The 26,778-nt window shown below is 42.9% G+C and overlaps 1 protein-coding gene across 1 annotated transcript in view; it reads right to left on the reverse strand.

Moving 5' to 3' along the window:
• Window positions 1-25,277, reverse strand: part of BTBD9 (BTB domain containing 9) — a 500,126-nt gene extending 474,849 nt beyond the window's left edge. Inside the window, exon 1 of the mRNA XM_033217041.1 lies at window positions 25,153-25,277. The gene's annotated coding sequence lies outside the window, so the exon portion shown is untranslated. The remainder of the gene's footprint in view (window positions 1-25,152) is intronic.
• Window positions 25,278-26,778: the final 1,501 nt, after the last annotated feature.

Below are 26,778 nucleotides of genomic sequence, written 5' to 3' on the forward strand. Positions count from 1 at the left end.
ATCTTTACATCCCCAGCACCTTACAGTGACTGGCATATTTAAGACTTCAAAACTAACAAAAGAGGTCATACAGATACTAACAGATCTCTTTTCCAAATTCCAGACCCCTATGTTACCACTGCCTACTTTACATTTGCACCTACTTTTCTCAAAGGTACCTTAAAACTCAATTCACACTCTCTATGCCCCTCCCTGATGAAAGCCTGTCCTTATGCAATGTTCCCTAGCTCAGTGAATCCACTGTGGAAGCCAGAAAGACACCGCCTTGGATCTCACCTTCCAAACTAATCCATCAGCAAGTCTTTTGTTTTTACCTCCTAAGATAGCTTTCAAATCAATTTATTTCTTTGCAACTTCCATGCTACCATTCTAGTTCACTCCACCTTCACCTCTCACTCAGACCCTCACACAGCTCCTAAGTAATCTCCCGCTTTCCACTCAGACCTTCCTCCAAACTGTCCTCCATGCGGCCAGAAAGAACTTCTCAAATTACAAAACTGAGTATAAACCATTTCCCTCATCCTCTCCTTCCAGTACTCCTGTCGCTATTTAAAACCCTTCAGTGGTATCCTAAGGCTCTCACCATAAAAGAACCACAGAAAAAAACATTTAACTGGGCCTTCAAGGCCTGTGGAATCTGGGCCCTGCCTAACTAATCACTCCCCCTGATGTTCCCTAACACTGACATGCTCCCTTATGCCACAGGGCTTTGGCGTAAGTTGATCCCTTGTTGGGACCACGCTTCCTCTTTTCACCTTCCATCATCCAAGTGCAACTCAGGTGCCATTTCCTCAGGAAGCCTTCCTTGATCCCAGTCTAGCCAGCGCTCTTGTCATCTCTACTTAGAAGGATATTCTTTTCCTTCACAAATTGTATCTCTTTGTATTTATACATTTTCACCCTTACATGCCATTTCTCCACATAAATCTTTTGAAAATATAAATCAGATCAGTCACTCCATTGCTTAAAACCCTTCAATGCCTTCCTATCTCATGCTGAATAAAAATCATACTCCACCAAGATCTACAGCTCTGCAACCCAACCACCTCCCCGAACTCATCTCCAACTCCTCTCCTGGCACATTCTGCTCCAGCCACACCGGCCTTACTGTTCCTTAAACACAGTCAAAGCAGTCAAAGCTTATTACTGTCTTAGGATCCTTATCATTACCTTCCCTCTACCAGAATGTTTTGTTCCCAAAGCTTCACACTACTGGCCACTCACCATTCAGGTCTTGGTTCCCTAACCACCCTACATACCCTACTACTCCCTTCATTCCCTTACCATTTCTAACCTTCTATTACATTTGATTTTCTTCACTGCTCTTAGCCCTAGAAGATAACCTCCAGAAGAGCAAGGGTTTTGCCTTATTCACCTCAGTGCCTAGAAAAGTACCTGGTATAGAGAGTAGGTACTCAATACCTGTGTGAATGCTTAAAGTAATTATTGCAGTCCTTTTTCAAATAACTGAACTTCACTGACAGTGAAGAGTTACAGATATGAGGATAGGATAATATTGGCTGTGGCAGGCAGAAATGTAAGATGGCTCCCAAGATCCCTGCTCCCTGGTACATAGACCTATATAATCCTCTCCCCTTGAGAGTGGACAGGACCTGGAAATATGATAGGACAGTTACTCCAGTAACTTTATATAAGAGTCCTGTAGCTGACTGGAGGGAGATTCTCCAACTAGCCTTGAAGAAGCAAGCTGCCATGTTGTGAGAGACCCATCGGCTAGGACTTGGGGGCGGCCTCTAGGAGCTGAAAGCAACCTCCAGCTGACAGCCAGCAAGAAAAGGAGGATTTCAGTGGTATAATCACAAGAACCAAATTCTGCTACCAACCACTGAGCTAAATAGAGGACCCTGAGCCTCAGATGAGATTACAGCCCTCCCGACACTTTGATTTCAGTTTAGTAAGACCCTGAGCAGAGAAGCCAGTTGTGCCATGCTTGGACTTTTCCTTATACAATGGCCATCAATGCTATCAGACCCAACACCTACTTTTTATGACAAATATTTTATTACACAGTCCTACTATTCTGAAATAAGATTCAGAGATATATAACCTACTAAACACTTTTTTAAAAATGCACTAGCAAGCCAGGCACATGTCTAATAGTCCCAGCTACTCGGAAAGTTGAGGTGGGAGTGAGAGGTGAGGCCAGCTGGACTTCCTGGGTTGAATGGGGACTTGGGGAACTTTCCTGTCTTACAAGAAGATTGTAAACCGCACCCATCAGCCCTCCGTAAAACGCACCAATCAGCACTCTGTAAAATGCACCTATCAGCAGGATTCTAAAAATAGCCAATGCACGGAGGATTGAAAAAAGGGCACTCTGATAGGACAGAAACGAAACAAGGGAGGGGACAATAGGGAATAAAAGCTGGCCACCTCAGCCAGCAGCGGCAACCCGCCTGGATCCCCTTCCACGCTGTGGAAGCTTTGTCCTTTCGCTCTTCACAATAAACCTTGCTACCACTCATTCTTTGGGTCTGTGCCATCTTTAAGAGCTGTAACACCCACTGCGAAGGTCCGCAGCTTCATTCTTGAAGTCAGCAAGACCACGAACCCACCAGCAGGAACTAACTCCGAACACATCTTCAGGGCTCGTCCGGGATACTGCTATGCGGTGAGTACCATCAGACCCGTTTCGCTTGCTATTCTGTCCTATTTTTCCTTAGAATTCAGGGGCTAAACACTGGGCACCTGTCAGTCAGTTAAAAGTGACTGGTGCAGCCACCGGACTAAAGACACGGATGTCAGGCTTTCTGGGAAAGGGCTAACAACCCTCGACTCTTTGGAGTTGGAAGCACTGCTTTGCTTCTGAACCAGCTTCTGCTTTTCCTGCACTTCTGGGCTGAGCCGAGGGTTGATAAAGAGGAAAGCCATTCAGCTCCAGGGTCCTAACAAAAAGTTGGTTGACCCTGCAGTCATGAGCAGAACTCTCAAAGTTACATCACCCAAGCCAGACTCACCCATTTATCCTATCTATCCTGACCCTTGCCTCCTGGGTCCTAACGCCTGTCAGACAAACTTCCTCCTGCCTCTCTTCTCCAAGGCTAGTACTGCTTCTAAAAACCACTCCCTGTCCCTGATGCTCTTCTAGTTTCTCCTATAAGGATGATTTCTAATATAAATTTCAGGACTCTGTTCCCTTCTTTAGGCACCCGGGCTCATCAATCAGAAAGACATAATTTTTGCCCAAAGCCCCATCATAGGGGGGACTATCTGGAATTTTAGGATGACTCCTCAGACTAGCAGGCCTAACAAACGCCATTTCCAAAGCCAGGATATGGGGAGCCTCAGAAATTATAGACTCCAAAACTGGGGGGATATTCGTCCTATTCATATGATGAAAAGTGAGGACAAAAGGCGTCACTCTTCCAATGCTGGAGATCCCTTCCCTCCCTCAGTGTATGGCCCTCCACTCCATTTTGAGGCATATCATCTTTATAGGACAAGGGTAAGTTCCCAATACAAACAGGAGAAAACGCTTAGGTCTCTAACTAACAGGTTTTCGAAAATGCGTTGGTAAGGGCCACTAGAAATCTCCAAGGGACCACAAAACGCCCCGAGCTACTGGTTATGTCCCCTTCAAGCTGTAGGGGTGGGGGAATTTGGCCCAACCTGGGTACATGTCCCCTTTTCTCTTTCTGATTTAAAGTAGATCATGGTAGACCTGGGGAAGTTTTCAGATGATCCTGATAAATATATAGATGTCCCACAGGGTCTAGGGCAAACCTTCAGCCTCACTTGGAGAGATGTCATGCTACTGTTAGATTAAACCTTGGCCTTTAATGAAAAGAATGCGGCTTTAGCTGCAGCCCAAGAGTTTTGGAGATACCTGGTATCTTAGTCAAGTAAATGACAGAATGACAGCCAAAGAAAGGGACAAATTTCCTACAGGTCAGCAAGTCGTCCCCAGTATGGATCCCCATTGGGACCTAGACTCAGATCATGGGAGCTAGAGTTGCAAACATCTGTTGACCTGTGTTCTAGAAGGACTAAGGAGAATTAGGAAAAAGCCCGTGAATTATTCAATGATGTCCACCACAACTCAGGGAAAGGAAGAAAATTCTACCACCTTCCTTGAGTGGCTATGGGAGGCCTTAAGAAAATATACTTCCGTCACCCAACTCCTCAAGGATCAATTGACCCTAAAAGATAAGTTTACTAGCCAGTCAGCTGCAGATATCAGGAGAAATTAACCATTGAGGGCCAGGAAATTGATTTCCTCCTGAACACTGGCACGGCTTTCTCTGTATTAATCTCCTGCCCCAGATGGTTGTCCCCAAGGTCCGTTACCATCCGAGGAATCCTAGGGCAGCCTTGTAACCAGGTATTTCTCCCACCTCCTCAGTTGTAATTGGGAGACTTTGCTCTTTTCACATGCCTTTCTTGTTATGCCTGAAAGTCCCACACCCTTATTAGGGAGGGACATAATAGCCAAAGCTGGAGCTAGTATCTATATGAATATGGGGAACAAGTTACCCATTTGTTGCCCCCTACTTGAGGAGGGAATCAACCCTGAAATCAGGGCACTGGAAGGACAATTCGGAAGGGCAAAAAATGCCCACCCAGTCCATATCAGGCTAAAAGACCCCACCACTTTTCCTTATCGAAGGCAACATCCCTTAAGGCCTGACGCTCATAAAGGATTACAGGATATTGTCAGATATTTAAAAGTTCAAGCATTAGTAAGAAAATGCAGCAGTCCCTGCAACACCCCAATTCTAGAAGTACAAAAACCGAACAGTCAGTGTTGACTAGTGCAAGATCTTAGATTCATCAATGAGGCAGTAATTCCTGTATATCCAGTCGTACCCAACCCCTATACCCTGCTCTCTCAAATACTAGAGGAAGCAGAATGGTTCACTGTTTTGGACTTCAAGGATGCCTTCTTCTGCAATTCCCTGCACTCTATCTCCCAGTTTCTCTTTGCTTTTGAGGATCCCACAGATCACACGTCCCAACTTAAGTGGACAGTCTTGCCTCAAGGGTTTAGGGATAGCCCCCATCTGTTTGGTCAGACACTGACCCAAGATCTAGGCCACTTCTCAAGGCCAGCACTCTGGTCCTTCAGTATGTGGATGATTTACTTTTAGCTACAGTTTGGAAGCCTCATGCCAGCAGGCTACTCTAGATCTCTTGAACTTTCTAGCTAATCAAAGGTACAAAGCATCTAAATCAAAGGCCCAGCTCTGCCTACAACAAGTCATATATCTAGGCCTAATCTCAGCCAGAGGAACCAGGACCCTCAGCAAAGAACGAATACAGTCTATACTGGCTTGTATAGACATTAAGACATTAACAGACATTTGATGTCCTCGCACTAAGACATTGAAACAGTTGCGGGGGTTCCTTGGGATCACCGACTTTTGCCAACTATGGATCCCTGGATAGATGGCCAGGCCACTCTATACTCTAATCAAGGAGACCCAGAGGGCAAATACTCATCTAGTAGAATGGGAACCAGAGGCAGAAATAGTCTTCAAAACCTTAAAGCAGGCCCTAGTACAAGCTCCAGCCTTAAGCCTTCCCACAGAACAAAACTGCTCTATATACACCACAGAGAGAGCAGGAATAGCTTTTGGAATCCTTACTTAGATTCGTGGGACAACCCCACAACCAGGGGCAAGTAAGGAAGGAAGGAAGGAAGGAAGGTAATTGATGTAGTAGCAAAAGGCGGGCCTCACTGTTTCCGAGTAGTTGCGGCAGTGACCATCTTAGTATCAGAGGCTACCAAAATAGTACAAGGAAAGGATCTCACTGTCTGGACTACACATGATGTAACTGACATACTAGGTGCCAAAGGAAAGTTATGGCTATCAGACAACCGCCTGCTTAGATACCAGGGGCTACTGCTTGAGGGACCAGTGCTTCAAATACACACATGTGCGGCCCTCAACCCTGCTACTTTTCTCCCGGAGGATGGGGAACCAATCGAGCATGACTGCCAAAAAATTGTAGCTCAGACTTATGCCACCTGAGAGGATCTTCTGGAAGTCCCCTTAGCTAATCCTGACCTTAACCTACATACCGATGGAAGTTCATTTGTGGAGAATGGGATATGAAGGGCAGGTTATACCATAGTTAGTGATGTAACAGTACCTGAAAGTAAGCCCCTTCCCCTAGGGACCAGCGCCCAGTTAGCAGAATTAGTGGCGCTTACCCAAGCCTTAGAACTGGGAAAGGAAAAAAGAATAAATGTGTATACAGATAGCAAGTAGGCTTACCTAATCCCACAGGCCCATGCTGAAATATGGAAAGAAAAGGAGTTCCTAACCTCTGGGGGAACCCCCACTAAATACCACAAGGGAATCATGGAGTTACTGCATGCAGTGCAAAAACCCAAGGAGGTGGCAGTCTTACCCTGCCGAAGCCATCAAAAAGGTGAAGGAGAAAAGGCAGAAGGAAACCGTCGGGCAGACGCGGAGGCCAAAATTGCTGCCAGGCGGAACTTCCCATTAGAAATACCTATGGAAGGACCCTTGGTATGGAACAAACCTGTTCAAGAGATTAAGCCCCAGTACTCCCTGACCAAAACAGAATGGGGACTTTCACGGGGGCACAGTGTTCTCCCCTTTGGGTGGTTAATGACAGAAGAGGGAAAGGTACTCATACCCGAAGCCAGCCAGTGGAAATTACTTAAGTCCTTCCAACCAAACTTTTCATATGGGTATTGAGAACACTCATCAAATGGCCAAATCCCTGTTTACAAGGTCAAATCTCCTTCAGACCATCCGACAAGTAGTCAAAGCCTATGAAGTATGCCAAAGGGATAATAATCCCTTGGTCCATCGTAAGGCCCCTCTGGGGCAACAAAAAATAGGGCACTATCCCGGAGAGGACTGGCAGTTAGACTTCTCCTATATGCCTAAGTCAAGGGAATTTCAATACTATGTTAGTCTGTGTTGAGACCTTTACAAATTGGATAGAAGCCTTCCCCCTGCAAGACAGAGAAGGCTCAGGAAGTGGTTAAAGTACTAATTCATGAAATAATTCTAGATTTGGGTTTTCCCAAAGCTTACAAAGTGACAATCGTCCGGCTTTTAAAGCCACAGTAACTCAGGGAATTTTCAGGGCACTAGGGATACAATATCACCTTCACTGCACCTGGAGGCCATAATTCTCAGGCCCCATCTCTGATAGAACCAAAAATACCTTAACAGGATGCACAATCCAGCTGTTACGCTCTTACATTTCCAACCTCACCTATTACACAAGCAATCAAAAGCCTATACACGGCCCTGTAACCACGAATACCGAATACTGTCTCAACTTTCCAAGCCCCTTTATGCATCCAACACAACCTGTTATCAGGCCTGCCCCTGGGGCACCTACTATCCCATCAGTGTAATTACACCCTACATCTTCAAGCCCCAACTGATCATAGTAACTGCCAAGTCACCCAAACAGCTCCATTCAGACGGCTTGTCTCCCTGCATAACCAACAGTCCAGGTTTTGTCATGGCAAACATACTCCCTGCATGACCATTCCTCCCTGGACCCCCTGCAGCAGCGCCCCCACCACTAATGAATGCCTTCTCTTCCCCTCTTTCAATTACTCTCTTGAATGGTTCCTAGCAGATACAAAACAGTATTTTCTCCAACAGGAAAACAGAACACAGGGAGCCACTCAGTTTGCTCCCAATACCCCTTTCCAGCCACTCACCGGAGCTACCTTGGCAAGTACTCTAGGAGTATGGGAAAATGAAAAACAACAAACTCACACACCTTTTTAACATACACAACCAGTTCTGACTACCCAGCCAAGGCATATTCTTCTTATGCAGAACTTCAACCTATATCTGCCCCCCACCAACTGGACAGGCACCTGCACCTTAAACTTCCTAAGTCCCAACATTGACATTGCCCCAGGAAATCACACTATATCAGTGCCCCTCAAAGCTCAAGTCCATCAGCACAGGGCCATACAACTCATACCCCTACTTAAAGGGTTAGGAATGGCCATTGCTACAGGAAAGGGAATAGCTAGTTTATCTGATCTGCTTCATTAGCCTATTACCACACACTCTCAAAGGACTTTACAGACAGTTTGCAAGAAATTACAAAATCTATCCTTACTCTACAATCCCAAATAGACTCTTTGACAGGAGTGACTCTCCAAAACCACTGAGGCCTCGACCTCCTCACTGCTGAGAAAGGAGAACTCTGCACCTTCTTAGGGGAAGAGTGTTGTTTTTACACTAACCAGTCAGGGTTAGTACGAGACACTGCCTGGCATTTACAGGAAAAGGCTTCTGAAATCAGACAACGCCTCTCAAACTCCTATACCAACCTCTGGAGTTGGGTGACATGGCTTCTCCCCTTTCTAGGTCCCAAGACAGTCATCTTGCTATTACTTGCCTTCAAGCCCTGTATTTTTAAACTCCTTGTCAAATTTGTTTCCTCCAGGATCAAAGCCATCAAGCTACAGAAGGTCTTATAAATGGAACCCCAAATGAGCTCAAGTCACAACTTCTACTGAGGACCCCTGGAGCGACCCACTGCCCTCTAACTAGCCTAGAGAGTTCCCCTTGGGAGGATACTACAAATGCAGGGCCCCTTCTTTGCCCCTATCCAGCAGGAAGTAGCTAGAGTGGTCATCACCCAGTTCCCAACAGCAGTTGGCGTGTCCTGTTTAGAGGGGGGATTGAGAGGTGAGGCCAGCCGGACTTCCTGGGTTGAGTAGGGACTTGGGGAACTTTCCCATCTTTCAAGAGGATTGTAAAACGCACCAATCAGTGCTCTGTAAAACGCAACAATCTGTGCTCTGTAAAACGCAACAGTCTGTGCTCTGTAAAACGTGCAAATCAGCAGAATTCTAAAAGTAGCCAGTTGTGGGGAGGATTGAAAAAAGGGCACTGATAGGACAGAAACGGAACATGGGAGGGGACAATAAGCAAATCAAAGCTGGCCACTCCAGCCAGCAGCACCAACCTGCTCAGGTCCCCTTCCACACTGTGGAAGCTTTGTCCTTTCACTCTTCACAATAAATCTTGCTACCGCTCACTCTTTGGGTCCGTGCCATCTTTAAGAGCTGTAACACTCACCGCGAAGGTCCATGGCTTCATTCTTGAAGTCAGCGAGACCACGAACCCACTGGCAGGAACCAACTCTGGACACAGGAGGATTGCTTGAGCCCAAGAGTTTGAGACCCACCTGGGCAATAGAGTGAGACTCCTATCTTTAAAAAAATTGAAAATTGCTTCTCAGCCTTTTGACTAAAATCAATTATAGTAAAAAAATAAAAATACACTATGCAATAGAATGGTATACAAACTCCTAACCCCCATCCAAAAATCAAAACAAACAACAACAATAACAAAACACTGTAAGGCAGAAACAAAATAATTTATAATGAAATAATGTTTATTTCATAAAATTACATTAGAAGACAAAGATACTCCCATAAATTTTCATAAGCCTTATGAGGGGAGATTCCACGTCTAATAAGAACTGGTTTCAAGAATTAGTGTACCTAGAATACATGGACTCCAACTAAGGAGAATATTTAATCTTAAAATGTCTAGTATTTGCTAATTTTGTTTCTTTTTATATCATGTTGTAAGGCAGTTTTCATAGTTACATTAGTATTATATTTCTATTCTAACCTTTTTCCAAAATGGACTTGGGTTTGAAAGCTTCATAATTTCCCTTCTGTCCTTCTCTTCCTCAATTATTAAGTACTCACTGGGTACATGACATTATTTCTTGAAATTATTTCTCACAATTAAGTAGATCTTTAAAGCTTCTAATTCATTTCCCAACTCACATTTTTCAGATGTGAAGAGAAAATCATCATCATCTACTAGCTCATTATATATGCTATAAAATATTTCACCCCATCTGTGAAGTTGGCCATAGTAAATATGTTTTGTCTTAGTCAAGATTTATGATAATATAATAATGTAATTTTAAAGGCCACATGCCAAAGTACTTCCTCAATTAATAAAAATACTTAGCACTTAACCTATAACACACTTTAAAATCATCACACAATCTTGCAGGTAGCTATTTGCCCATGTGCCCAGAGCTAGTAACAACTGATAGAGAGCCTGTCACCAAGCCTATTTACTTGATTTATTTTGCAGTAGCCTTCTAAGGCCACATACATAATGGGTACTCACTTTCTGATGGGAAAATAAATCATTTGTTCTGGACAACCTGACAGTGTTACTATTAAGTTATTAATTCGCTAAGGGGGAGTAATTCCCTGAATAGCCTTTTTTCCTGCCCAAATAAGAACACTATTAGTAAATATTCAGATTCCAAGAACCTACAGCTGAAAAGAATTTAAGCATCATAACTAGGACTTTTTACAGATGAGAAAACTGAGGGACTTGTTCAAAGTCACAACATTCAAAGGCAGAACCTGGGATAGGGTAAGGAGAGATACAGCATCTCAACTTCCTCATTTAGAAAATGGTTGCTGCCCCCACAGGGTAACTATGAGGATAAAATAAAACACATGAAGGACACAGTACAGTGCTTCACATGTAACAGTCATTTCATACCGTCATTTTCCTTCTCAGAGTTTCCTCCACAATCCCCTCAATCATGGGTCCGTCTTTTTTTTTGTTTTGGCCAAAATGTAATTTAGGATGATGCACTTTGGTGATGATTTTCTGACACGTATACTGCATTGACAACAAATTATACTCCATTCAGGAATAGGAGTCACCTGAAGGCTACAGAGGAAGCACCTGACCCCAACTCTCATAAGTCTATACTCCCCAAAAGTTTCAAGGACTTTCAATTTGTTGGGCTGAGCCCAAGTCAACTTCCCCAGGGTTGACAGTATGCAGTTAAGAGCCAACTGTTCAACCTTGTGCTCCACACATACTTAAAAAATTTTTTTTAATTTTTGTGGGTACATGGTAGGTATATACATTTATGGGGTACGTGAGATGTTTTGATACCAGCATGCAATGCATAATAATCACATCATGGAAAATGGGGTATCCATCCCTCAAGCATTTATCCTTTGTGTTACAAACAATACAATTATACTCTTTTTAGTTATTTTTTAAATGTACGATTAAATTATTATTGGCTCTAGTCACCTTGTTGTGTTTTCAAACACTAGGTCTTATCCATTCTTTTTATTTTTTGTTTGTTTGTTTGTACCCATTAACCGTCTCCTACTAGACTACAAGTTTTTTTGTGGGCAGGAACCACAAATGATTGTCATTTGGACCCAGAGCACCTAATATTACCTAGCAAGAGGTCAACATATGTTTGCATGGATGAAAAAGAAGCTGCCTGGGCATCTCCTTCCCAGCTCCACCTGAATTAGGTCAATTCTTATCATAAAGGAGCCACACCATACTCGAATTCAACTCACATGAATTTAACTGTTTATATGGAAGAAGTCAGAAATAGTGGGGGCTACTCACCACTCCACTTAGTGACTACATGCTCCTTGCTGTAATCAAGCCTAAAACAAAAGGTGTGAGTGATTTCAGAAGTTTCTCAATCACTGTTAAACAAGTGAGGAATTAATTGAAGGCTGTAAAAAAGCACTGACCACAAACAGCTAGAGCTAGAGAGGTAGTACAACACAGTCATCCCACCTTGGGAGAATTAACCTTCCTTAAAAAACTCATTTGGTGATTTTTTCACATCAGAAGAATTTAATTACCACTGAAATAAATGGTACACAATTACTTTAGTATACATATTTTAATGTTTAGGTAATTAAACTTTTAATCTAGGGGTGACAGACCAGTAAAGAGAGCAAAGAAATCAATGAAAACAATGCAAATGCATACAAGATTATTACCTCCTTAAAGCAGCAAATGAAGTATCTGAGAGAATTTCACCAACCCACCAATTACACCATGGCAAAGATGGCTTCACAGAGGGCTTATGATGCAGGTCAGAAAATAAAGGTGGCACTCATGAAATGAGGTACTGATAAGCCAGATTAGGGGTGTCATATAAAACTAGTAAAACTAAATTATCATAATCCAAATTAGCTCATTTTTAGACAAGCTTGTATTAAGAAATCCACGACATGGTACTCTGTAAGCATAAAGGTAATGATATGAAATAGCCTCCAAGATATAATGAGAGAAAAGCAAGATTCAGTATAATACATATGGGCTTAAGAATAAACATTAGAAAATGCCACATATACCCAGCATATTTCTGAATAGATATGCAAGAAACTTTATTATTTTCAATCTCCCACAGTAGAATGGATGCTCCATTAAAGCAGATCTTGGCCTATTTTGTTCACCCCTGCATCCCCAAACACTAGAACAGCACCGGTGTTGGCAGTGAACCAATGGTAAGCTGTTTCAAAGAGGGGGAACCAGATGTCTGTGGGGTCAGGATGGGAGGGACTTAATCTCCACTGTAGATGCTTTCATATTTTAAAATTTTGTACCATTTTTATAAATTACCTCCTTAAAAAGTGATTTTTTTTTTTAACAAATGAGTTGTTAGATGAGATGTCACAAAGATTTATTAGGCTGACTTTCATCTCCAGGACTTTAGCAAGGTACTAGCTAAAAACTGCAGCATGAGTATTAGCAGGCTTGATAGGAGTGAGGCTCATGCTGTTACTAAAAAGGATGAATAATAACTAGAAAATTTTAACTGATTTAACCACCTTAGAAAACAGTTTGCTACTGTTTACTAAAATGAAGCTCTGCCTATCATATGACTAAGCAATTCTACTCCATATATCCTAAAGTAAGGTGTGTTTGTGAGGCATGTGCAAAAAGGTCATAACTTTTTTTTATTGATAAGTAGATTATCTACCTGGAAGTGGGTAGGAACAAGGTAGAAGGGACAGAAGAAATGGGAGTGACACTTCTCTGAGAATAACTTCGACTTTTGGAACCATGTTAACATTTCACATACTCAAAAAAGGACTAATAAATAAAATCAAAAATGGAGAGAGGGAAGCCTAACATGAAACACAAACAGAATCAAATGAATCAAACTGTATTTCAAATGAGTAACATAATCACATGAAGAAAGCAGGGGAGGAGGGAAGTACTAACTCCTATAACTGAACACAGTGTTTGGACTACAGGTGCCCACGCTAACATGTTTTAAAACACTAAACTCTAGTTAGTGGGTTTCTTTTTCACAAAGGTATGGGCTAACAATTTTGAACCTTTCTGGGTACATTAGGAGTATACAAATAAGTAAATATGTTGTCAATAAAGGGAGTCAGGTTCTCACTGTTGAACAAAGGTGTTACAAACATGAAAGGGGAATGGATAGAATCAATTCTGTACCGTAGGGTTGAAACTGGAGGTGTCAGTATGAACACATGGTTTTTAACACAGAGATACAAAAATATAGAAAGGTGTGGAATACACACACAATGAAACTGGAGGTATCAGTATGAACTCATGGTTTTAAATATAGATATACAAAAATATAGACAGGTGTGGAATACACACACACACGCACCTGCAACCCATAACATCTATTTGCTAAGAGGGCCTAGAAGCAATGATACCCCAATAGCTATGAGCACACCTAGCTCTGAGATCTTGTTTCTAAATACAATTTTCTACCAAGTGTTCCTTGGAGAAGCAGCTGATTGCCAGGCAGGGGGTAGGGAAAATATGAGATAAACCTGGACTATCTTGTCGTGCCAGAAAATAAGAAAGTGATCAAAGAAGGGGACATGACAGACAGACACAGAGCCAGCTTGAAAGGGTTGGTCAAATATGGAACAATATGAATTTTAAAAAAAAAATGATAGTAATTAAACCCATTGAATAACATAAGAATCCATGAGATCATTGAGATATTAATTAACTAGTTAATTAATGGGGGCAAGCCAACTAATAAATGTAAAAGGAGAGATGGAATTAGAAAATCTTCATTTGGCAACAATCATGGCAATAATGGATTCAGGAAACAGTCATCAATGGAGCCTAAAACTAGTGTGTGAAAGTCTGAGGAGTAACAAGATATTTACATACTCTCAAAGTAACTCCCAGAAGATACTATTTACAAAGGAAAGGCAGAAACTTTACATTGGAGAAACCAGGCGGAATCCATCTTAACTAAGTGATCAAAATTAACAACATCAATAATAGAACAAATCAACATTAGCCTCTCATCAACATTAGCCTCTCGAAATGAAAGCACTGAGAAAAATACATCACATCTATAATACTACCGCCACAAATGCATAATGTGGATCTAATTATAACCAGATAAACTCAAGTAAGAGACATTCTATTAAAAAAATAAATAGGCCAGGCACAGTAGATCATGCCTGCAATCACAGCACTTCGGGAGGCCGAGGTGGGCGGATCATGAGATCAGGAGTTCTAGACCAGCCTGGCCAACGTGTAAAACCCTGTCTCTACTAAAAATACAAAATTAGCTGGGTGTGGTAGCATGTGCCTGTAATCCCAGCTACTAGAGACAGTGACTCAGGAGAATCACTTGAACCCAGGAGGCAGAGGTTACAGCGAGCCAAAATCGCACCATTGCACTCCAGCCTGGGCAACAAGAGTGAAACTCCATCTCAAATAAATAAATACATACATACACATATACATACAAACTAGTCTAAACCCTTATAAAATATCAGTGTTATAAAGACAAAGACTGAGGCACTATTCTAGATTAAAGGAGACCACACCAGGCATGGTGGCTCATGCCTGTAATCCCAGCACTTTGGGAGGCCGAGGTGGGGGGATCACCTGAGGTCAAGAGTTTGAGACCAGCCTGGCCTACATGGAGAAACCCCATCTCTACTAAAAACACAAAATTAGCCGGGCATGGTGGTGCATGCCTGTAATCCCAGCTACTTGGGAGGTTGAGGCAGGAGAATCATCACTTGAACCTGGAAGACAGTGGTTGCAGTGAGCCGAGATGGCGCCACTGCACTCCTGGGCTACAAGAGTGAAATTCCATCTCAAAAAAAAAAAAAAAGGGAGACCAAAAGAAAAAAAGAAAAACTGAATGAACCACATGGCTGTTTTTTTGTTTTGTTTTGCTTTGTTCTTGTGTATTGGACTTTTATTGTTTTTGTTGCTATAAAGGGTATTCATTGATAAGTGAATTGGGATAATTGAAGAAATATGAATAAAGCCTGTAGGTTAGCTACAACAATAGTATTTAATGATTATAAAACAGTTAGTAAGAGAATATCCTTGTTTTTAGGAAATACACACTGCAGGATTGGGTATTATATCTGCAACCTTCTCTTGAACAGTTCAGTGGGGGAAAAGGAGACAGAGAAGGATAAAACAAATGTGGTAAAATGTTAACATATGGGAGATGTGGTAAAGGTTACACAAGAATTTTTTGTACTATTCCTGTGATTTTCCCGTATGTCTAAAATTAGATTAAAATAAAAAACTAGAAGAAAAGAGTTAAGTGGGTAATTTATACTTGTTAGGGGTAAGGATAGTGAAAGTTAACATCTGACATAAAGTGCCAAAATATAAACCTAACTGTAATATGTTCTGAAAAGGTTGCCTAAGCCAATTATGTCCTCTATACACCTTCTAAAGAATGAGATTTGAAATAAAATGGATCTACTTAGGACCTTACTCAAGGAGAAAAGTTAGTAAAGTACCCAAAGGACCGGATTATAAATTAGCAGACTCATCTAAGCCATGTATCCCAATGTCACTGTACCATATGGACATTGAAACACACGCCTTCAGACAGCGGTTGAGCAGGCATTTTTCTTCTAAAAGTTTGGAAAGTGAATTACCTTACCTAGAAATGTTTGGTTATATTTTAGATTAATATAAAACCATTAATTAGGAATACAATTGTGTAAGAACAAATGAGTAGAACAGAATAGGATAAAAATGAAAACATTCTGGCTGCATTAGTACTAAAGCTAATGTGATGGATATAAAACTTCAAGGAAACCACAACAAATCTGTAATTTGTGAAAACTTTCCATAAAATTTAAAAACCACTAACTTTTCTTCAGCGCATTTCCAGAAAATACTGTGAATAAACAAGTCAGAAAAATTACAGCATGTGCTAAAACAGAGACAATCAACATCAGCTGAAGAAACGGCTTCATATGAAAAAGGATTGATGGTTGTTATAAAATATGCCCACAAATTATTTGCCTCTCCCCTCAAAAAGGTGGAACCTAACTGCCTTCCTCCTTGAGTATGGGCTGGACTTAGAGCCTCTTTATAACCAATGAAATATAGAAGGAGTAACAGTGTTAGGTTCAAAATAGGACATAAAAAGGGCATGGTTTCCTCCTTGCTCTCTCTCGCATCACTTGCTCTGGATGAAGCTAGCTGACATGTTGTAAGGATACTCATGCAACCCTATGAAAGTTCTGAGGTCCCCGGCAAACAGCCAGCAAGGAACTGAGGCCTCCTGCCAACAGCCATGTGAGTGCACCATCTGGGAAGCAGATCCTGCAGCCCCAGCCGCGGCCCCAGCCCCAGCCCCAGCCGCGGCCCCAGCCCCAGCCCCAGCCCCAGCCCCAGCCCCAGCCCCAGCCCCAGCCAAGCCTTCAGATGACTGCTGTAGCACTGGTCAAAAGCTTTTTTTTTTTTTTTTTTTTTTTGTGTGTGTGAGACAGAGTCTCGCTGTCGCCCAGGTTGCAGTGCAGTGGCGCGATTCGGCTCACTGCAAGCTCCGCCTCCTGGGTTCACGCCATTCTCCTGCCTCAGCCTCCCGAGTAGCTGGGACTACAGGCGCCCGCCACCTCGCCCGGCTAATTTTTTGTATTTTTAGTAGAGACGGGGTTTCACCGTGTTAGCCAGGATGGTCTCCATCTCCTGACCTCGTGATCCACCCGCCTTGGCCTCCCAAAGTGCTGAGATTCAAGGCGTGAGCCACTGCGCGCGGCCTGGTCAAAAGCTTGATTGCAACTCCTCAGTGACTCAGCCAGAACTACCCAGCTAAGCTGGTTCTGAATTCCTGACCCACAGAAATCATGAGATTAAAAAAATGTTTGTTGTTGGCTGGGCGCAGTGGCTCATGCCTGTAATCTCAGCACTTTGGGAGGCCGAGGTGGGCAGATCACCTGAGGTCCAGAGTTTGAGACCAGCCTGACCAACATGGAGAAACCCCATCTCTACTAGAAATACAAAATTAGCTGGGTGTGGTGGCACATTCCTGTAATCCCAGCTACTCTGGAGGCTGAGGCAGGAGAATGGCTTGAACCCGGGAGGTGGAGGTTGCTGCACGCCAAGATTAGGCCATTGCACTCAGGCCTGGGCAACAAGAGCAAAACTTGTCTCAAAACAAAAAAAAGTTTGTTGTCTTAAGCAGCTAAATTTTGGGATAATCTGTTACATAGCAAAAGACAACTAACATATAATTTGATTTGTTATTCCATTTGCAGAATCATAAATTTATAGAAATATTCATTGTAAAACTGAAATTAACTATCATTTACAAAGATACAGTCTATATTTCCAGGAATGTATTAAATAGGACCAGAGTGACTTAGTCAAAATGCACGAAATGAAAATCTTGCAAGTCAGAATATCTACACAGAACTATAAATAGAATCTATTAATTTTGTAAATAGGTTTAAAAATAAACAACTAAGTGGAGGGAATAAGTACGGAGAGAAGGGAGATTAGCTGGGAAATCTCAGGTATACATTGTTTGAGGTGAGGTTTTAAGGGATTTTTTAAAAGAGTTGACTTTACTATAAATGTCATTAGCTTGAAAAAGTACAGTTCTTTCTCTAGAAAGCTTGGCACCTATACATAAACAAGTGGGGCTGGGTGCAGTGACTCACACCTGTAATCCCAGTACTTTGGGAAGCCAAGGTGGGAAGATCCCTTGAGCCCAGGAGTTCAAGACCAGCCTAGGCAAATAGTGAGACTCTGTCTACACAGAAATAAAAATAAATTAGCCAGGCATGGTGGCATGCACCTGTCATCCCAGCTACTCAGAAGCCTGAGAAGGGAGAATTGCTTGAGCCCAAGAGGTCAAGGTTATAGTGAGCTAGGATCACACCACTGTACTCTAGTCTGGGCAAGAGAGCCAGACCCTGTGTCTATAAAAATAAAAATAAAAATAAAAAATAAAAAGTGGGAAAACTGCATATTTATGTAAGATCTCCTGTGAGTCAATTAAAAAATAATTGGGGTCAAATATAGCGTGTCTTCATAGGAGAATCAGCGTTGGGGCCATCAACTGTCCAGCCCCCATTCCCTTCCATTACTAACTATATTATCAAATTGTCTTCAAACATTTAGGCAGTGACTAAATTTCTAACTTCCTCCAGTAACTTTTCCTAAAACAGCAGAAATGAGACTGTATTTCTTCATCAAGACATTGACATGCTGAAGACCCATGGTGACATAAGGAATTGACATGAAGTAAAAAGAGCATAGGCTGCAGAGTCCACACCTGGGTCTGGACTGGAGCCCAGTCCCACTTCTCACTGGCCACAAACTACAGACAAACACTTCCCATTCTGGAACTCAGTTACCTTATTAGTAAAGTGGAGATAATGTCAAATTTACACGGTTGTCATTATAAGGATGAAACAGTACACAGAAAGGGCCTTGCATATGTAGCCATTAGATAAATAGCAGCTTGTTTTTAATTACTCTTTTGCTTATATGCATTATGCATATACTTCCCAAATCAAGAAAATAGGGACACAGACTGCCAGAATATTTTTGTGTCTCATATTCAGATGCAAAGGCAGCCCAGGAGGTTAATGTGGACTTACGACATGTTATAATTTCTGAAACATTACAATAGCTTATGAGTTGTTATTAAAACTGAACACTTAGCTACTTAAGAAACCAAAGTACCTAGTCTGTAATCAATATTTATACAGTACTTATCATATTCTTTGTATTACTCCAAATATGTTCTTTCTCTTCTATCAAATTACAGATTTGATTGCTAAAAAAAGATACATCTCTATACCTGTCATGGCCCCATCCCTATACTCGTCATGGCCCCTTGAATACATAAGGCTGAATGAATTCAACTTCAAGCCCTCAATGTCTCTTCCTTCAATATAATCTTAAGATTATAAAAGTCAGGCACCTTCACCCTGACAATGTGCATATATGCGTGCACACTCATTTCCCCAAGTAAAACCAGACTTAGGTACACAAGGCAATCATCGTTTTCTCTATGCCCAGCACTTCATACAATTTCTGGCACATTGTAAATGCTTAATGAATGTTAGTTGAGAGATAAATGAGAGAGAACAAGCACCTAGGCAGAATAGTGAGTAGCTAAACTGTCAGTCATGAAGCTCCAATTTAACCCCAATTTCACTCCCTTTACAAATGTGTTTATAATTTTGCACAGCTACTGTTTTATTTCCTTATACAGTGGAACTCCCTTATAACTTCCTCTCAGAGACTAGGACTAATATGTGTGCTATATGCCAAAAGTCTTCAGTATGTGCAACATGTAAAACCCAAAGAATATTGGCAAGCAAGGAATATGCCCTTAGATTCAGATTCCTCTACATCCGCGTTTCTGTGATTATACCTCTTCCTGTTTCTTTCCTGTGGGTTTTGCTCATTTCACCCATCTTATTTGTAAACTTCTCAGGAACAGGGAATACATTATTCGCTTCCCTTGTAAGACACAAGGTGCCTAATACAGGACACAGACTGGAATCCTGGCACATATTATTAACAATTATTTTGCAAACTGGATTGTCATTAAAAATAATAATAATAAGGGGAGAGGGCATCTAACACAAAGTCAAATGCACATAGCTACACATCAGATATATGAAAGAAATTTTCTGTAGTTATTTTGTGCATGTGTAAAATTAGAAATCATATCCTCCCCATGACTCATCAGAGATAAAAGAGGATAAATGAAATCTGTGTGTGAGGTACATGCAATCAGGCACCAGGACAGCATTAAGCAGCTTCAAAGGTTATTGCTATGTATCAGGCATTATAATGAGAAAACAGAAATGAGATAAGGTCTATGAAATTGGAAATCAGACTGGTGGACCTAGAGAGTCTAGAGGCTGTTCTTCTCTAAACTATCTCCTGGTTCTCCATACACTTCAACCACTTTGTTAGTGCTGGTTCCTTTTCATCTATCCTCTAACAGCAGCATCAGCATTACCTGGGAACTTGTTCAAAAATGCAATTTTTCAAGCCCCAGTCCACACCTACATAATCAGACACTATGGGGGTGGGACTCAGAAATCTGTGCTTTACCAAGGCTTCTGGCTATTTCTTTTCTTTTATTTATTTATTTATTTTGAGATGGAGTCTCACTCTGTGTCACCCAGGCTGGAGTGCAGTGGCCTAATTTCGGCTCACTGCAATGTCCACCTCCTGGGTTCAAGTGATTCTCCTGTCTCAACCTCCTGAGTAGCTGGGATTACAGGTGTGTGCCACCACACCCAGCTAATTTTTGTATTTTTAGTAGAGACAGGGTTTCACCATGTTGGCCAGGCTAGTCTCAAACTCCTGACCTCAAGTGATCCACCCGCCTTAGCCTCCCAAAGTGCTGGCATTACAGGTATGAGCCACCACACCTGGTCACCTCCAGCTCTTCCTAATGCATTTTCAAATTTTAGAACTACTACAGTTTGCATGTGTCCTCCATGTGTTAGAGGAGACTTGATTCCCCAGTGCAACAGTAGTGAGTGGTGGGATCTTCAGTGATTAGGCCATGAAGACTCTTTTCTCATGAATGAATGAATGCCAACAGAGTGGGAATAGGTTCACACTATGAGTTCAGCCCCCTTCCCTCTCTCTCTTACCCATGTGATGTTGATGTCTTCTGCCACGTTATCACACAGCAAGAAGGCCCTCACCAGATACTGGCACATTGATCTTGGACTTCCCAGCCTCCAGAACCATGAGGAAATAAATTTCTGTTCTTTATAAATTAACCAGCCTGTTCTTTATAAATTAAACTTAGATCAGTTCTTGTCTTAGTTTTGTGCTGCTATTATGAAACATAAAATATGAAATAGCAGCACAAAACAAACTAAGACAAGAACTGATCCAAGTTTAAATACTGATTTAAATGTCCAAAAGTTCCATTCACCATCTTTTCCAGTTCTCACTCTTCATTTTTCTGGGGTTGGGCCCTCATCTACTATCTCTACACCTATTACTACTACTAACAATAACAGCAACAGCTGCCATTTATTATATTAAGCATTTATAAGACAGGCATTGTGTTAATCACTGTGCACATAGTACCTGTCTTAATTTCCACTACAATTCTTTAATTCAGATAAGAAGCCTAGGCTTAGAGAAGTTATATAACTTGCCCAAGGTCAGCCAACCAATAAAGAACATAACAGAGATCTGACCTGCCATCTTCCTAACTCCAAAGTCCACTAAGTTAACTACTATACTAACATGCCTCCTAGAAGGTTGCTACTCCCATAACCTTAGCGGTCATCTATATTACAATTGTCCCTAACCATCTCATAAACTCTGAAGTAGAATTTCCAGTTACTTAGTAGATCTCTCTTTTTAAACTCCCCACAGAAACCTCAGAATTAACACTGCCATTATTTCTTCTCTCCTCTTCAAACCTGTCCCTCTTCCTGTGATTTCTAACTTAATGTCATCATAAGCAAACAATTGCTCAAACTAGATATATTATCTTTGATTTCTCACTCTCCCTTACCTTTAGCTGGTCATAAATGTAGAGATTTTAACATCTAAAAATGTCTCCAAAATCTATCCATACCCATTGTCCAACATTTCTCACCTACATTCTAGTCTCCCTGCCTCTCCACTCTTAATGCAATCTGCACATGCACTGTCAACTTTCTGATTACTCTACCTTCTATGGCTCTCCACTTCCAATGGATGGAATGAGTCTCGACTTTTTAAGATGAAGTAGAAGACCCCCTTAAAATTTGGCTTCAAAAATAGCTTCCTGCCTCATCACTTCTGCCATGCAATAAGAAGTGATTAGGCCTTCATGAATGGATTAATGCCATTATAGCAGGAATGGGTTCATAATCTCAGGAATGGGTTCTTGAGTTCAGCCCTCTTCCCTCTCTCTTGCCCACAAGAAACAACTCAAGATATTTCCAAAAGTGCCATTTAATTTTAATCTTCAGTAACTTTGCTTATGTTGGCCCCACTGCCTGGAATGCTCTCTTCCCCCTCCACATGTGTCAAAATTTTATTTAACCCTCAGAGCTAAACTCCATCCCCTTCTTTTCAGCATGTTCCCTATCAAATTTTTCTCCAGCCAAAGTGCTCTACTCCCCCAGCACATTATTCATTCCAAAAGTGATTTAATTTGTCACAGCATATAATGGTTAGTGGTTTATCTCTTCTGATGAACACTTAGTATGCTGAGGATATTCTGTGTCTTAACCACTTCGTCTTCCTAGCACCCAACAAAGTGTCTAGCCATAGCCAGCACCCAGTAAATATTTGCTGAGTTGTTAAATAATGCAGCATTTGCAGTTGTAACTTTACACATCTTGGTTAGCAATTCAACTTCAGGTTTACACACCATTATAAAAGAATTTTCACATAACAGAAGATGTTACAAATAAAGACCAAGGGTTCAATATTCAGCAGCAGTGTCTTTAATTATTCAAAAATCTCTTTTGTCCATTTTTTTTTTTTTTGAGACGGAGTCTCGCTCTGCCACCCAGGCTGGAGTGCTGTGGCCAGATCTCAGCTCACTGCAAGCTCCGCCTCCCGGGTTCACGCCATTCTCCTGCCTCAGCCTCCCGAGTAGCTGGGACTACAGGCGTCCGCCACCTCGCCCAGCTAATTTTTTTGTATTTTTTAGTAGAGACGGGGTTTCACCGTGTTAGCCAGGATGGTCTCGATCTCCTGACCTCGTGATCCGCCCGTCTCGGCCTCCCAAAGTGCTGGGATTACAGGCTTGAGCCACCGCACCCGGCCTTGTCCATATTTTTAAGCATCGTTCATCAGAAAGACTCCTTTCCCAACTAACATTTGTATTTTTTACAGGATCAGCAGTAAAGACAAACCTCAGAGAGATATTCCCAAGCAAAACTATGTCACTGAGTGTGACTGGATGACTACTGGTACATCATTTCAGTCAATTTCCAAAATAACGGCCCAAGTACATCAGGTAGATTTTAGAAATGAAGACATGCACCACTGACTACCTAAAATACATGCACATTAGTGAAGCATCGATTCTAATTCGTAATTCAAATCAAAAGTACATTAACAACCTGATATTGGTTCAAGAGTAATACCCTTTACTTTCAAGTAAGGATAACACTTATTCTTGTCAAAGACTATACTCTGATTAATACAACCTCTATCCCACCTTACAAGAAGGTTCTATCTTGTTAACAGTGGGATGCTGATAAGCCCGCCTTAGTCCTTAACACTTTGCCTTCCCAACCTGCTAAGCCATCTCTCTCCAGTATTCCCCTATAAGAGACGTTCTGCTCCAGTTACCAGACATAAAAGTTGTCTTGGTATATCCTCCAACAACCAAATTCACATTATTATTTCCTTAGTCCCTGGTTTATTTAATTCAAATTTTACACTTCTTTCAGAGAGCAAGTCAAATCTTACCTCTTTCAAAGAGTTCCCTAACTCAGCCTACACATCCTATCTTTTCTGATTTCCTACCACATTTATAGTCCTCAAAGAGCACTGGCTACATGCTACTTAACTTGGTTTTATAATTATTTTATATATCTCCTAGCTAGACTACTGCTCTCAAAGGAAAAAAAAAGGTCTTCTATGTCACTCCATAATCCTCCTCCCACACCTATCATGATACTGGGCAGAGGGAGGCACATTTATTAAGTACTTAATGGACTGAACTAAATGCTTTCTATATATAGATACACCACTTGAGCATAGTGTGCTATATAACAAATATCCATTGCATGCCTACTCTGTGGCAGGCACGTTTTTCCTATGTGCTAGACATAGGTCAAGAAGGAAAACACAGATGATTCCTGTCCTAAAAGCTACTGCAGTGCAAGGAGGAAGACACTTTGAATTCCGAGTAATCTAGTAAGTGTTACAAAGCAAGGTTATGACTGGTTCCAAGAGGTAACATACTTTATAGCTCCTCAGTTATGAAACGGAATCAAAGAATTTTAGACCTAAATGAGAACCTTGAACTTATTTTCCTCAATCCTCTTGCACAAAACATTACATTTCAGTACAGTCTATCTTTTCACTGGTTCTACACATTGCCTTAATCAACAGAAAGAAAACACTGGCTTCTTCCCTGTCTCCAATACTCCTCGCTCCTAAATATGGTAACCACAACCCCATACATCTACCCATTATAGAGTCCAGAGCACTGAGAAGAGAGCACTGGGCTGAGGATGAGCTACACCTTTACACTCTGGGTTCTCCCATCATCAACACTTTCCAGCCCACACAGTGAACAGAATCCCTATTTTCTGCCCAGAAAATAGCAACCTGTACTGCCTTTACGAAAAACAAACAAAACATGCTTCCATACTTCCTTGGACCTACTAATAACAAAAGCACAACACGGTTCTGGGAAATACAGCAAGATATTTGAGTCTATGAGGAAGTAACAAATGAGGATGCCTATCAGCACCTTGGTCTCAAACTCTGTAGCAACAATGTACTAAAACGCCAAGGAAACACATGCACACACGTGTGAAGTTAGAAACTCTAGGCAACAAGTTGGCTGCCCCGGATATATACTGACAGGTCGCCCTCCCTAGGACGTGGGTGTGTCTGACGCCGCACGCAGGCACTGATTCACAACTCTCTCCATAACAACCAGCTCCTACTCAGAGGCTGGCCAGGACAGGGGAGATGCGGGCCCCAGCAGTCCCAAACTTTCCGAACCCCCACCCCGGGGTCACGGGTTTCGCCTCCTCTCAGTCCCAGGCAACGTCGTCTCAGACAGGATACGAGGCTGCTAGTGAACCTGGGCTGCTCCTGATTCGAACTCCTCTCTTAGGGAGGCTGGTAGAGCCACCCCGAACCCCCGAGACGTCTACTTCCTACTACACCTTCGTGGACTGCGAGCCCTCCCCGGCCCTCGGCTACGCTCTCCAGGGCACCCGGGCCCAGAAACTGACCCTCTTCAGGCCCCGTCCCAGCTCCTTCCCCGCCCCCGGGAAAAGCGGCGGAGGGGCGGGGAGCGGTGCGCGCGGATACGGCGGGGGCGCGCGTCCCCGAGCCCCGGGTCCGCGCAGCAGGTACGGCCAGGCCCCACCTCCCCTGCAAGGACCCGGCTACTCACCCCAAAGATGTTCCTCTGCGACCTAGCAGCCGGCACAGACGCCTCTTCCGCCCGCTCCGCACCCCCCTCTTCGCCACCGCCCCCTTCGCCGCTGCCGTGGCCGCCGTCCTCGCCGCCGCCCCGGCTGCCGCGGCGCGCGTCCGCTTTCACGCACTCCGCCGTGGCCGCGCACGCGCGACTGCGCGGTGGCGTCACTTAGCAACCGATCGACCGCGGGCTGCTGGGTCCCGGGGTGCAGGCCTAGAAAGTCGCCTGAGGCGGCTTTGGCGGCTTTAACGCACCGGCTCTAACCGCTGCCCCTCCAGAGCAGGGGGCCCCAGGGTGTGGCTGCCCTGCCGGCACCTGGCTCCGGGGTAAGTCGCGTCACCGCACGTCACTGTATGGCGTCACCGGCGCGCGTCACTACGGATGGGAAGGTCCTGGGCGCCTGTGGAGTGACCTTGTCCGGACCGCCGCAGACCCTATCGGCAAGTTCTTGGAGGTGCAGGAAGGTTCTCCAAGGAGTAGGACCGGAAAGGGCTGAGAGCGCGGTTAATGTCGAGGCTGCTAAGTGACGCTCGTTAACTTCGCAGCAGGGTATGACTGGCCCAGCCTTGACTCTCAGTTTCCTCTCTCTGTAAATGGGCATAATAATACCGGTCCAGCCTACGCTGGAGAATTGTGAGGTGAAAATGAAATAAGGTATGCAAAGGTACTTTGTAAGTATAAAGCCTATTTGACTTGGTGGCTCACGCCTGTAATCCCAGCACTTTGGGAGGCCGAGGTGGGCGGATCGCTTGAGCTCAAGAGTTGGAGACCAGCATGGGTAACATAGTGAAACCCCGTCTTTACAAAAAAGACAAAAACTAGATGGGCATGATGGCGCGCGCCTGTAGTCACAGATACTCGGGAGGCTGAGGTGGGAGGATCGCTTGAACCTGGGGAGTTCAAGATTGCACTTGAACGCCGCTGCACTCCAGCCTCTGCAGTGAGAGCAAGACACTGTCTCAAAAAATAAATTTATCTATCTAGATAGATAAGAGTCCTAGAAATCCGGGTGCAGGTCTGACTCTAGCTGATATAGGAGAGTCAGTTATCCCCGGCGCTGGAGCAAGGTAGGGGATCACCCGTGCGGGTGTTGGAGGAGACAGATTGGGAAGGACTTAAGTCCAGGCAAAAGCAGCTTCAGGAGTAAAAGTAAGAAGTGAAAATGGTCAGGAAAAGCAAGGCTTGGGGCAGGGAGACCCATTTTTAGGCCATTGCAGTACTCCAGACAAGTGATAAGAACATTAAGGCATTGGCAGTGGGAATAGAGGAGGGGATAGATGTTAGCGCCATTAAGATGGTAGAATTCACAGCACTGAGGGGGGATAAATGAGTAGGCCAGGTTTCTAGCATGAGTGCTGAGGTAGACAGTGGTAACATTTAGCAAGATGGCAAGCTACATGAGTCTTGATTATCCACAGGTGTCTAAGTTACTATTATGGATAGTGATGGTGACATTCTTTAGGAGGGTGACCAGATATGTGGAGTATGATGATGAGTTCAAATATGGATATGTTTGTTGGGGAAACATTTACTCTCCATTCACAATGTCTTCCTTCCATATGGAATGACATCTATTAGTGTAATACTCTCGTGGCTTCT

The sequence above is a fragment of the Trachypithecus francoisi genome, unplaced genomic scaffold (assembly GCF_009764315.1).
Source record: "Trachypithecus francoisi isolate TF-2019V2 unplaced genomic scaffold, Tfra_2.0 Lachesis_group10, whole genome shotgun sequence".
Lineage (NCBI taxonomy): Eukaryota > Metazoa > Chordata > Mammalia > Primates > Cercopithecidae > Trachypithecus > Trachypithecus francoisi.